This window comes from Wolffia australiana, chromosome 9, assembly GCF_029677425.1.
Source record: "Wolffia australiana isolate 7733 chromosome 9, ASM2967742v1".
Classification (NCBI taxonomy): domain Eukaryota; kingdom Viridiplantae; phylum Streptophyta; class Magnoliopsida; order Alismatales; family Araceae; genus Wolffia; species Wolffia australiana.
The window spans coordinates 8,357,437-8,368,748 of NC_135843.1; positions in this window are offsets into that span (position 1 = coordinate 8,357,437).

An 11,312-nucleotide genomic window follows, 5' to 3' on the forward strand; every position below is an offset into this window, starting at 1 on the left:
AGCACCGAGTATGATGGCTCGGTACTGAGATAGTGGGTCGAACATCGATGGTGTTGTCATCTGACGGATAAACCCTAAATGGGCATATGTAACTACGATGCAATGCATGCTACATGTCGTACGTGTAGGCTCCGACTCGAGGGAGGCGCCGAACTCCGAGCTTGGATGGGGTCGCCGAGTGATGGTGATGGTGGCCTCTCAAACCTCGTCGGAGCGACGAAGATGTCTACGGCCAAATGGAATCAATCCATAGGGCTCGCACGTAATGGACGGGCTCATCCGTACCTGTAAGAAGCTCACTTGCGTTGTAGTTTTCTCTCAATTCTTTCCTCTCTCACCTACCTAGCCCAAGCGTGGAGTCAAGAAAAAAATATACTACTAAGGATAATATAACAAGCGGGCTGGGAACGACATACCTCGTCGGCACGTGGCTCATGTGCAGATTCCTTGTCGACGGTGGCAGCTGGGAAGGGGTTGCGGTGGAGAGGAGCCGGAGAGCATCGGCGGGTCGACTAGCGGCGTAGCGCAGGAGTTTTTACCGGAGGTAGGAGGAGAGAGGACAGTGGAGCGACCAATGGTGGCGATGCAGCTCGAGTAACTTTGTTGAACCCATCGGGCTAACATGCAATAGTCGGCCCAGGGGGTCATTCAGCAAGTGTGAGCGGCAACGTTCATTCGCCAGTGGGGGATGGAGTCCGGGCAGCATCTGGTAGTCGGTGGCAGGCCAAGCCGTCACGCACCGCCATTGGCGGCTCACTCGTCCCATGGACCCATGGTCAGGTCCCAATCGATTCCCGATCAGGCGGTCGACGTGAAGCTCTGTTAGCGGCCAAAGGGAAGGGGATACAACTCTCGGTCCGGCTACAGAGTGACGACGGCGGCCAGACCTTAGATAAACCAGCCATGATCCGAGGTGTCGGCAGATTGGTGTCAGCGAATCGCGACAACCCAGGAGAATCCCCATAGGCTACTTGGAGTTTGACAATAGCAAGCCCTCTAGGGTCAAGCTAAGGTCCCAAGCGGGCCTGGTTGAGGGCCAGCAGCACGCGGGATACAGTCCAAAAGGCACGATCAAAGTCACAGTAGTGCCAGATTCTTCTTCAATAGGCTGAAGATCGGGTGACCAGCAACGAAGGGGAACGACAATTCAGACGGAATCCTCAGCCGGTGGAAATCCCAAATGGGATCATGTATCATGGGTGCCACGTCAGGGGCACGATTCCCCTTCACCGCGACAAGGGGGAGGGTGTGTCGGCATGCCTGTTGACTACCATCGATGTAGCAAGAAAGGGGCACGGCCGAATCCCTTACACGACGAGGTCTTATTCCCTTGCATCGCGAAAAGGGGGAAGACGTGACGGCGTGCCCGTTGATTGTTGCCGGTGCAAGAAGAAAGGGGCGCAGCCAAATCCTTACACGGCGAGGACCTCTTTCTTCTTGACGAGTGGAACTATGAATGAAGTCTGGGACAGGGTGGGAAGAGCGTTATGTCTCCCTTACTCGTCAGGATGTTCGCTCCCTTGGGTGCTTCACCATTCCTCCTCTCCTCCCCCTCCTTTCTTCTCTCTCAAGGGGGTGACACCAAGAAACTCACAACATTATTTTTTTCTTCAAAATTTCCTGGTCTGCCTTCTTAGGGCGCCCCCCTCTTCCCTTATAAAGGGGAGGTCAATTGGGCCCCCTAACGGGTCAACAAAAGGGGGAAATTGGAATCCATTAGGGGGTCCTTATATAATGGGCCCCCATTACAAAATAAAGGAAGATTAAAACATAAACAGAAAAGGGGAAAAGACATGGGAGGGAGTCCAAATGACTAAGGACCCCTCCCCATGACGACGAAAGCATGAACATATGGGATGCAGTGCAATGCGCCAAAAACAAACAGATGATTACGAAAAACACAAGATACGACTAAAGAAGACGATGAAAATCAAAATGCGATAAACGAGCATGCTTCACCCGGCTGTCGACGACGAAGGCGGGTGGCGCAGAAGACGAATCGAGATGGCGTGTGCCATCAGATTGACCCAGAGAGAGGGATAGGAAGTTTGAAAGAGGGAGAGAGAGAGAGAGATCAAAAGAGGGAGAGAGAGAGAGGGAAATTAAAAGAGGGAGAGAGAGAGAGAGGTAGAGTGAGAGAGAGAGAGAGAGTGATGGAGAGCATCAAGATGACGCCAACGAGCCATGAGCAGAGTCATCATCGCCTTCATCAGCATCGCCACCCCTCCGAGTCCAGCCCGACCGGCACGCCAAAGCCTCCGTGAAGATGACCCGGGGTAAAGCATGTGCGCAGGTGCGTCGTTATGTTTTCATCTTCGCCCATATCTGTTTTTGTCATCGTCTTCATCCGTCTCGTCATTTCAATTCATATGTCGTTATTTGTGTTGTAAAAGGGGGGGGGGTCCCTTATTAGACTCCCCTTGTTGGATCCTCTCTAAGGGGCCCATCATGGCAAAATATAAGGCCATGATGGCCCCCCAAGTTGTCTTTAGATCTGGAAGTTTTCATTTGGCAGTTACCAGCGCCAGGTCTCACTGTGAGAAGAAGAAGAAGAGGAAGAAGAAGAAGAGGAAGAAGAGGAGGAGGAAAAGAAAAGGAAGGACGTCGCCATGAAACTCCGGCCACCATCGCCTGAAAGTGCACCGTCCTCGGCCGGATAAGTGGCCTCCCTTCGGTCAGCCCGCGGCCACCCTTCAGTAGATCACAACTTCTTTCGGTCGCACCTCATGGTCAACCCCTCATTCGGCCTAGTGGCCACCCCGTGCCCGTTCCAGTGTTCGTCACTCGAACGAACCAGCTGTCTTCTCTCAGCCAAATCCACGGTCATTTATCGTACGTCTCGCGGTCGACCCTACGCCTATTCTGCGACCACTCTTTGGCTGGTGTGCGGCCTTCCCTTGACTGGTCCATGGTCAATCTCGGGCCGCTCCACGATCGTTCTTTGGTCAGCTTCTCATGGACACTCCTCGGTCGCCTTGCAAGCACCCCTACGGTTCCCTCCGTTCCATACACAACCGGTTGCAACCGCCCGCACCGAAGCCGCAGTAGCCTGTTCGGCTGTCCACTGCTGTGCTTCTGCGCACTGCCGAGTCGTCGCTACAATTTGCCGTTGACATTTCTGATTCCCTAGTGTCACTACAGCCATCGTTATTGCTACCCGTGAAGGAGTCTATTACGATGATTGCGCCCGTGCCGACGACGCCATTTGACCCGATCTAGCCGCTCTGATCCGTTGATACGAGTGCACCTATAAAGAGCCAATCGTTCATTTATGCTGTGTTTCACCACTACATCTATCTCCGCTTTGACTCCACTCTCTGACATCACCACAGGCGCTGCAATCTGCCACCAATAGAGTGGCAAGAACCATCAGTGGATCTATCTCCACGTTCATGCATCGACGAGCATATTAACGTCGGACGCCGCTCGGATGAGCACGCTCCCCACCGCTGATCAAGCCAAGCCGTGTCGGTCGACTTCTTCAATGATGAGCGCCGCCACCGACGAGGTACGCCATCCCTTGCTCGTCCGTTACACTATCTCTTTCAGGATATCTTCGACTGTATTCCACCGCACTTAGGTTAGATTAGGTGAGAGAGATTTATCGATAAAACTACGAAGTTGAGCATCTTCCTAGGCATGGGTCGAGCCTGTCCATTACGTCCGTCAATTGTGAATAGATCCGTTCGGCGTTGTAGTCATCATCGTCGCTCCGACGAGGGTCATAAGGTCATCGTCATCATCATCGGTCACCCGTCCTTGAGCTCAGAATTCTCTGAAACCCCTCTCGTCCGTCCTGCACTTGCACTCCGCCTAGGGCATTCACATCACGTAGTTACATCCTCTTAGTGATTTTACTGGTCGGACGACGCCATCGACGACATCTGTTATCAGAGAGAGGGGGGCGGGAGACAGAAAGAGAGAGAGGGAGACTGGAGGAGGGATAGTGACTCCAAAAGAGATAGAGAGAGAGAGATCGAAGGAGAAAGAGGGAGTTTGAAAGAGAGAGAGGGAGAGAGAGGAAGAGGGAGGCAAAAGTGTTGGGTTCGGTGCCTTGGTTCGTCCATGGAAAATATGTTTCCATGGATTCAAAAACATGTTGATCTATTCACAATTGATCTTTTAAATGAAATGTTGAATGTACTTTGTGGGGAACTCATTCTACCCTTTACTTTGCCACTCAGAGATTGTTCTGAAGCCATTCATGCGTCCGGCCTCTAGAAGTATCCATGTGATCATTCGGCACTTGGATCTCCACGTCTTCTTTTCTGATTATTCTTGAAAATCTACAAGATCTCCTCACCATGAAGACACTCTCCCGTGGATGAGTGGAGAAGAGAATGGAGAAAGGGAGGGCCTCTCAAGTTAGGCTTGCAATGAGACCCCTTTCCCTCTTTATATTGCACTTAAGGTTTTTCTCAAAAACCCAACAAAGTAAAATATATCCACCAATGCCCTTATGACCTTGTGTGTGTGACCCTCAAGGCCCATGTATCATTCTAGTTAATAACTTTATTGGCCTAATAACAATTATTAGCCAACCTTATTAATTGATTATATCAACATATAGATGAATTAAATAAGGATCGATTTAACCCAATCGATAGGTGAAGTTTCCAGCCCGTGGGGTGCCAAGCTACACTCTGTGCTCTAGAAGATACCGAGTAGTCTTAAACTCTCTCATGGAACCTTTACCATCATCGGTTACTGTACACATATAATCGGTCATCGAACGACTTGGGGTATGGTTTATCGTCATACCCTAATCTGTCATTGGATTAGTACTGATGCGTAACGGGGATCATTGGAGAATGTGTTCTCCAATATCTTCACTACCCTGGCCAGGGATTTTTCTACATCGTCTTCCTTGAGTCAATCTCCTTTTATACTGAGGGCAGATGATCTCATCTTGACCACTCAATCATCTCTCTAATCTTCTTACTACATCCCATCTATACCTTATTTGAATCCCATGATTAGAGGCTCATAAGTCATAGTCAAAATGTAGTCCTCCACTCATGAGATGTGCTTAGTGTCTCAGGTCAGTGCATCACTTATACAACCGTGACTTGAATCAACCTGATTGACATTTAGGTATAATACCATTCAGGGATTCGTACGGATCAATTCAGTGAACTCTTTCTCCAAAGAGCACCCACCATTTGTCCTTAGTGTCACCAAACTAATAGCCATAGGATCAGCTATACATATCGTATAAGTAGGATCCGCTAGTGATATTCTATCTGGATAATTCAATGTTTGTCTTGGCTATCCATTGAATAGGAGTGTTCCGAATACATGTTTAAAGACTAGTGATCACTATATTATGATCTCATCATAATTCACTAAGTCATTGCACGTAATAATGAACGTAAATACTTTATTCAGTGAACTTAAATAAACATGGTAGTGTGATTGGCTTGACGGCCACATAATATCCATCAAGGAGGGAGAATGAGTCCAAAAGAGATAGAGAGACCAAAGGAGAAAGAGTGAGTCTGAAAGACAGAGAGAGAGAGAGAGAGAGAGAGAAACAGAAGGAGAAAAAGCAAGTCTGAAAGAGAGAGAGAAACCGAAGGAGAAAGAGCAAGTCTGAGAGAGAGAGAGAGACTGACGGTGAAAGAGCAAGTCAGAAAGAGAGAGAGAGAGAGAGAGAGAGAGAGATTGAGGGATAAAGAGTGAGAGGGAGACTGAATGAGAGAGAGAGAAAGAGAGAGAGGGAGGGAGGGATACTAGAAGAGGGAGAGGAAGTCCAAGAGAGAATGAGATAGGGAGTCTAAGAGAGAGGAAAATAGAGCGAGAGAGGGAGGGTGGTGGCAACTACGTTAATGCATCATCTTTGGACCCGCCGCCACTGTCATCCGAGACGCCTAGCATCCTGACTATTCACCAACATCAACTGAAGAACCGCCTTGATAACGACCAAGTTAACGCATCAGCATCAGACGTGTCGACATCAGACGCGTCTCCAGTTACACACAACACGCACCGCATCATGACACGTCGTCAACGCCAGATCTAGACCTGCCCTTTGACATGACACGATGGTGGCGACGACGTCAACACAGCAACATCGGACGCGCCACCTACGTCATCCGACACGCCGGGCACGCAGACTCGTCATCGACATCAACTTAATAACTGCCAGACTTTGGACGTGCCACCACCACCTCCCGAGACGTCCCGCATCATGACACATCGTCAACGACAGATCCAGAACTGCCTTTTGACATGACACGCTTACACGTCGCCCACATTTTATTTTTATGTCATTTTTCGTATTTTCTCTTTCCTCCAAGGCCTATATGAAGGCCAATGTTGTAAGAAACACTTGGCAAAGTTAAAATCAAGAATTGAGTTTTCTCTTCTTGAGGACTTGCCCTAGCCCTTCTTCCCAAGATTGCCGCCGTCGCCGCCGTCGTCATCACCGTCACGCGTTGTCGGCTGCCATCCTCTCTCCCTCTCTCTCTCTCTCTTTCTCTCTCTGTTCTCTCTACCTGATCGCCCAGCGTTCCAGCGCCAATGCCAAGCGCCCTAACGCCAGGCCACCCCACACGGGTCACCCGCGTCAAGGTCCCAGCGCCGCACGCCCCGCCAGGGCCGCCTGCGCCTTGCATCCCAAGCGCCAGCCACCCTCGCCAAGGCATCCCGCGCCAGGCGCCCAAGTGCCGGCCGCCCCGCCAAGGCAGCCCGAGCTAGACGCCCAAATGTCGGCCGCCCCATCAGGGCTGCCCGCACCAGGCGCCCAAGCGTCGGCCGCCCCACCAAGGCCGCTAGCGCCTAGCATCCCAAGCGTTGGCCACCCACGCGAGGCCTCCTAGCGCCGGCCGCCATGCCAAGGCAGCCCCGCGCAAGCGACGCTGCGTCGACAGTCCTGCCGCTCCTGCACTAGCACCGCCAGTCTGTCTACATCTATTGCTCGTCCGCCACACCCGTCGCCAAGGCCGCTCAATGCCCAGAACACCAAGCTTTATTATCCAAGCGGGGCCATACAACGCACGGATCACCAAGCCACGTTACGACCAGAATTCCCCGCGGCCTCATCATGCACTCCGGTGCCGAGGTACGCATGAACTCCTTGGTGTCGTGTGTTCTTCGTCCAGTATCCCACGGGAATTCTTCCACCGCCGTCGGATTTGCTTTGAATTTCTTGGAATTTCAACGACTAGTGGATTAGGTCTTTCGTGAGATTTCCCCCGAACGTGACTTCAAAAGTATTGATTTTGGTGCTTAGGCATCGTCGCTGTGGTTGAAGACAGTACTCCCGCCCTCGACGAGGAAAGGGGTTGCACCACTATTATTTCATCAGATTTAAGTTGGATTTGTTGTATGTTTTATCCCTCCATTCCTAAACCATACTAGCATCCACCATCTTTCATCATCCTTCTTGTCTCCTCAATCGGCTGCACCCATTCCTCTAGTTGTCCTGCGTCACACGATAACACGTCGCCTACTTTATTTTATTTCTCGTATTTTCTCTTTCCTCCAAGGCCTATATGTAGGCCAATGTTGCGATAAACATTTGGTGAATTTATTTTCAAGAATTGAAATTTCTTTCTTCTTGGAAGATTTTCCCTAGCCCTATCCCCGTCCCCTTCCGATCACCGTCGTCGCTGCCGCACTCGTGGTTGCCACCACCGCCCCTCTTCACGGGACCCCCGCCTGTGCAGACTGTCGGCCGCGCAGGCAAATCGCCCACACAAGCCACAGCCAGCGCAAGCCACCACTGCTCGCATAGGCCGCAGCCTGGGCAGGCCGCCGCCGTCCACACAGGCCACAGCCCGCGCAGGTCGTCACCGTCCGCACAAGCCGCAGCCCGCGCAGGCTGCTGTCACCTGCACAGGCTGCCGCCCGCGCAGCCCTCCGCCTGCACAGGCCACTGCCCGCGCAGGCCGCCGCCACCCATACACGTCGCGGCCCACGCAGACCGCCAGCACGCGCACAAGCCGCAGCCAGAGCAGGCCACCGCCGCCCGCGTAGGCCGCAGCCCGCGCACACTCGCCGTGCCCCCCGTCGCCCTCGCAGCCCCTTGCCACCGCGCATACCGTTTAGGTTTTGGGGCGCCACCCCGAACCCCACAAGGGGGCGACTCCCCCCCTTGACCCCCTCCCAAGTGACCGCGCAATTGGATCCACGACATCCTATCAAAGCGCACGTCAATCACCAGCGCCAACGACGCATCACGAATCTCTTGCATCGCCACGACGCACTACTCTAGTGCCAACATACTCGCTGCACTCTTTGGCAATCGTGTTCTTCATCTAGTGTTCTTTGAGTGTTTATCCACCGCCATCGGATTTGATTTGAATTTTGAATCTTCAAGCGACTAGTTGAATAGGCCTTTGAATCTTCTAGCGATCGCCGTCCGAATTTATTGAACGTGTTGCTTTGTTTTCACTGCGGTGGTTGAAGACAGTACTCCCGCCCTCGACGAGGAAAGGGGCTGCACCATCACTATTTCATTGGATTTAATTCTTCGGAATCGATCGTGTAATTTGTGGTCTGGTTTTATCCTATCCATTCCTTAGTCATCCAATATCCTACACCGTTGTGACCCCGCCTCGTCTCTTCTAGTCATCCTGCATCAACCCGTCCCGTCTCCTCTAGTCATCCTGCATCAGAGGGGTACAAGAGAGAGAGAGAGAGAGAGAGAGAGAGAGAAGAGAAGAGAAACAGAGGAATTTTAAGAAAGAGAGAGAGGGAGACGGACAGAGAGAGAGAGAGAAAGAGAAAAAAGGAAGTTTAGGAGAGATAGAGAGAGGAGGATGGACAGAGAGAGAGTACAAGAGAAAGAGAGGGAGATGGAAATAGATATGAAGCCTGAGGGAGAGAGAGAGGGAGATGAATAGAGAGAAAGAACTGATAATTGTTTAAAAATTTTAAATGTCAATATAACGAGACGATAGCTACAATGGTGAGTGACAAAAATGTGACAAAATGTTTCAAAATCCTGGGACGCGTGACAGGACAAGAGAAATGCAAATTTCACGTCACACTCTCGTCCATCACCACTCGTCATCCATTTCATCACGTCTCAAACATGATATTCCCTATTCCATGGCGCTCTTGTGGGCAAACCTTGGCACCCTCTGCCAGAAATTTCTGTAAGCCACTTTGAATAGTTATTCTGTGATTTCTATAAAATTTATTCTCAACATAATTTAGGTTTTCCTTCATTCATTGTTCCAAAAATAGAATATTGCTTCTCTCATAGTTTGTTTTTGTTTTGATCTATAAAAGCTATATATATAACCACATGGAAAAATCATCTAATTGATTTATGGCTCTCTGTAGTTCGCCCATTACTCAAGTATATACTTAGTAAAGAAACTTTATAAATTTATTTTTTAATCCAGGAATTAATGACTTATACCGTTTGCTCTTGCTTATCAATCCCTAACATCCTAACCATTCCAAATGTTGTGGCAAAAATTGAGGTCTTCTAGAAGTATCACCCATGGTAGGAATTTTGTTCAACTATTATTTGTAATCAGGAAACCTGTTATCGGTAACCATTTTGTGATATTAGATAAAATAAATTATAATGATAATTTTTCATGCATTATGCATATTTGGTTATGTTATCCATGAGTGTTCCACATTGTTTAGGGTTTGCATGTTTCTATATCTAATATCATAAATAGATATTGGGTCATTATATATTAATCAATATTTTTAGGTAGTATATTTTTATGTGTATTGGACAAGTTCACATTAATGTATGAACATACGCCCCATACATGAGCTTTATCTGTTATACATGAGTGTTCTAGTTTTTAAAATAATTTTATCCACAACCCTTTTGTACTTTCAGGTACAGATATATTTCCATGTTCATGGATAAAGAATCCATTTAACACTAAAGCTAAAGGAACTATCCCCTTACATCATTTTTCTATATTATTATTTATGACCTTTCTCTGTAGATTTTATCAGGTATAAAGTTTGTTGTTCTCTCCAACAATTGTTATGCTTTCAGTGGGAGTGCATCACCCCAAATGGAGGAGGAATTCGTAAACAAGGAATTAACACAGGATGAAACATGCAACTTGTCGGAGGTGTGAAGATGAAAAAATTGGTCTACCATACAAAAATATTTTAAATTTTTAAATATTTTATGTGTGAATGTGAACTTTTTTGTCCCATGAACATGAAAAAGGTTGTCCAGGTATAGACCATCAGGCAGTAGTGCAGGTGTCTTCTAGAAACACTTCAAATTTGTCCCCCAAATAATATGCTCTGATGAAGGTCATTGTTAGCATGCAATGTTGTTTTGAGGAGCTCGTGGACGATGGAAATCAGGACTTTTTTGATGTAGGTAACCCTTGAGGGGTCTAACAATTGAGGAAACAAAGGATGCAATCCCTTGTATTTTCTATCACACTGACTTGTCGACGCGTCGGGTAGTTTCTGATGTATGAAAGGAAACTTGGCAAAAGGCAAAAACAGAGGTGTACCCTCCAAGTGCATGAATCATCAAGTCATGGTGATGAAAAAATTTGATAAAATGAAGGCGGAGATCATGCATATACTACCCAATGATGTTCAGGCATTGGTCACAATCGACAGGTATATGGTGAGAATGGCTGTAGCCAATTGGGTGTATCCATTCACTGGATCTATGAACATTCGTAATATTGTGAATGTGCCTTGTGTATTCAAGAGCTATGTGAATATTATTATTATCTATGATGTTGTGGATACTTGGATGACAAGTTATTTAACAGGAAGAAAATTTGGCCACCAAAAAATGGGTTATGTCAAACGACCCATTCCGTGTGTTGCACATAATACTGAACATCATGGTTTAATTTGCATTTAAGATTTTTGATATCCCTACTGTAGCACCGATAGTGGAGGCAGAGAGTGATGTCATGAAGATGGTCGACCTTTATGGTAGTGACTCTAAACTAGGGGATGACTTAGACAATGATGACTTATCAGAATAGTGCACGGGTCTTTAAGTGAGGAGCTGAGCAAGATGAGAATAGTGATTTCAGCCCTTCCTTCCTCTAACTACAAAGTGAATAATGTGTTGATAGTGATATTGCTTAATTTTCTATGATATTATGTTGTTGATGATTATGGATTATTTTAAGTACTTTCATGGAGTGTATTATTTTGTATAAAGAATGAGGAAGGTATTTATGTTGATTTTTTTAGAAAAAAGGTAAGAAGCCAACCTGAATAATATGATACATTTTGAAAAATGTAATTGCAATTTTTTAGTGTTGTTAAACTATTTGAGTTTATAATTTAAATCATTAATTATGAAGTAAGGAACTATTTCCTAATGAGCTGAATATTTCAAA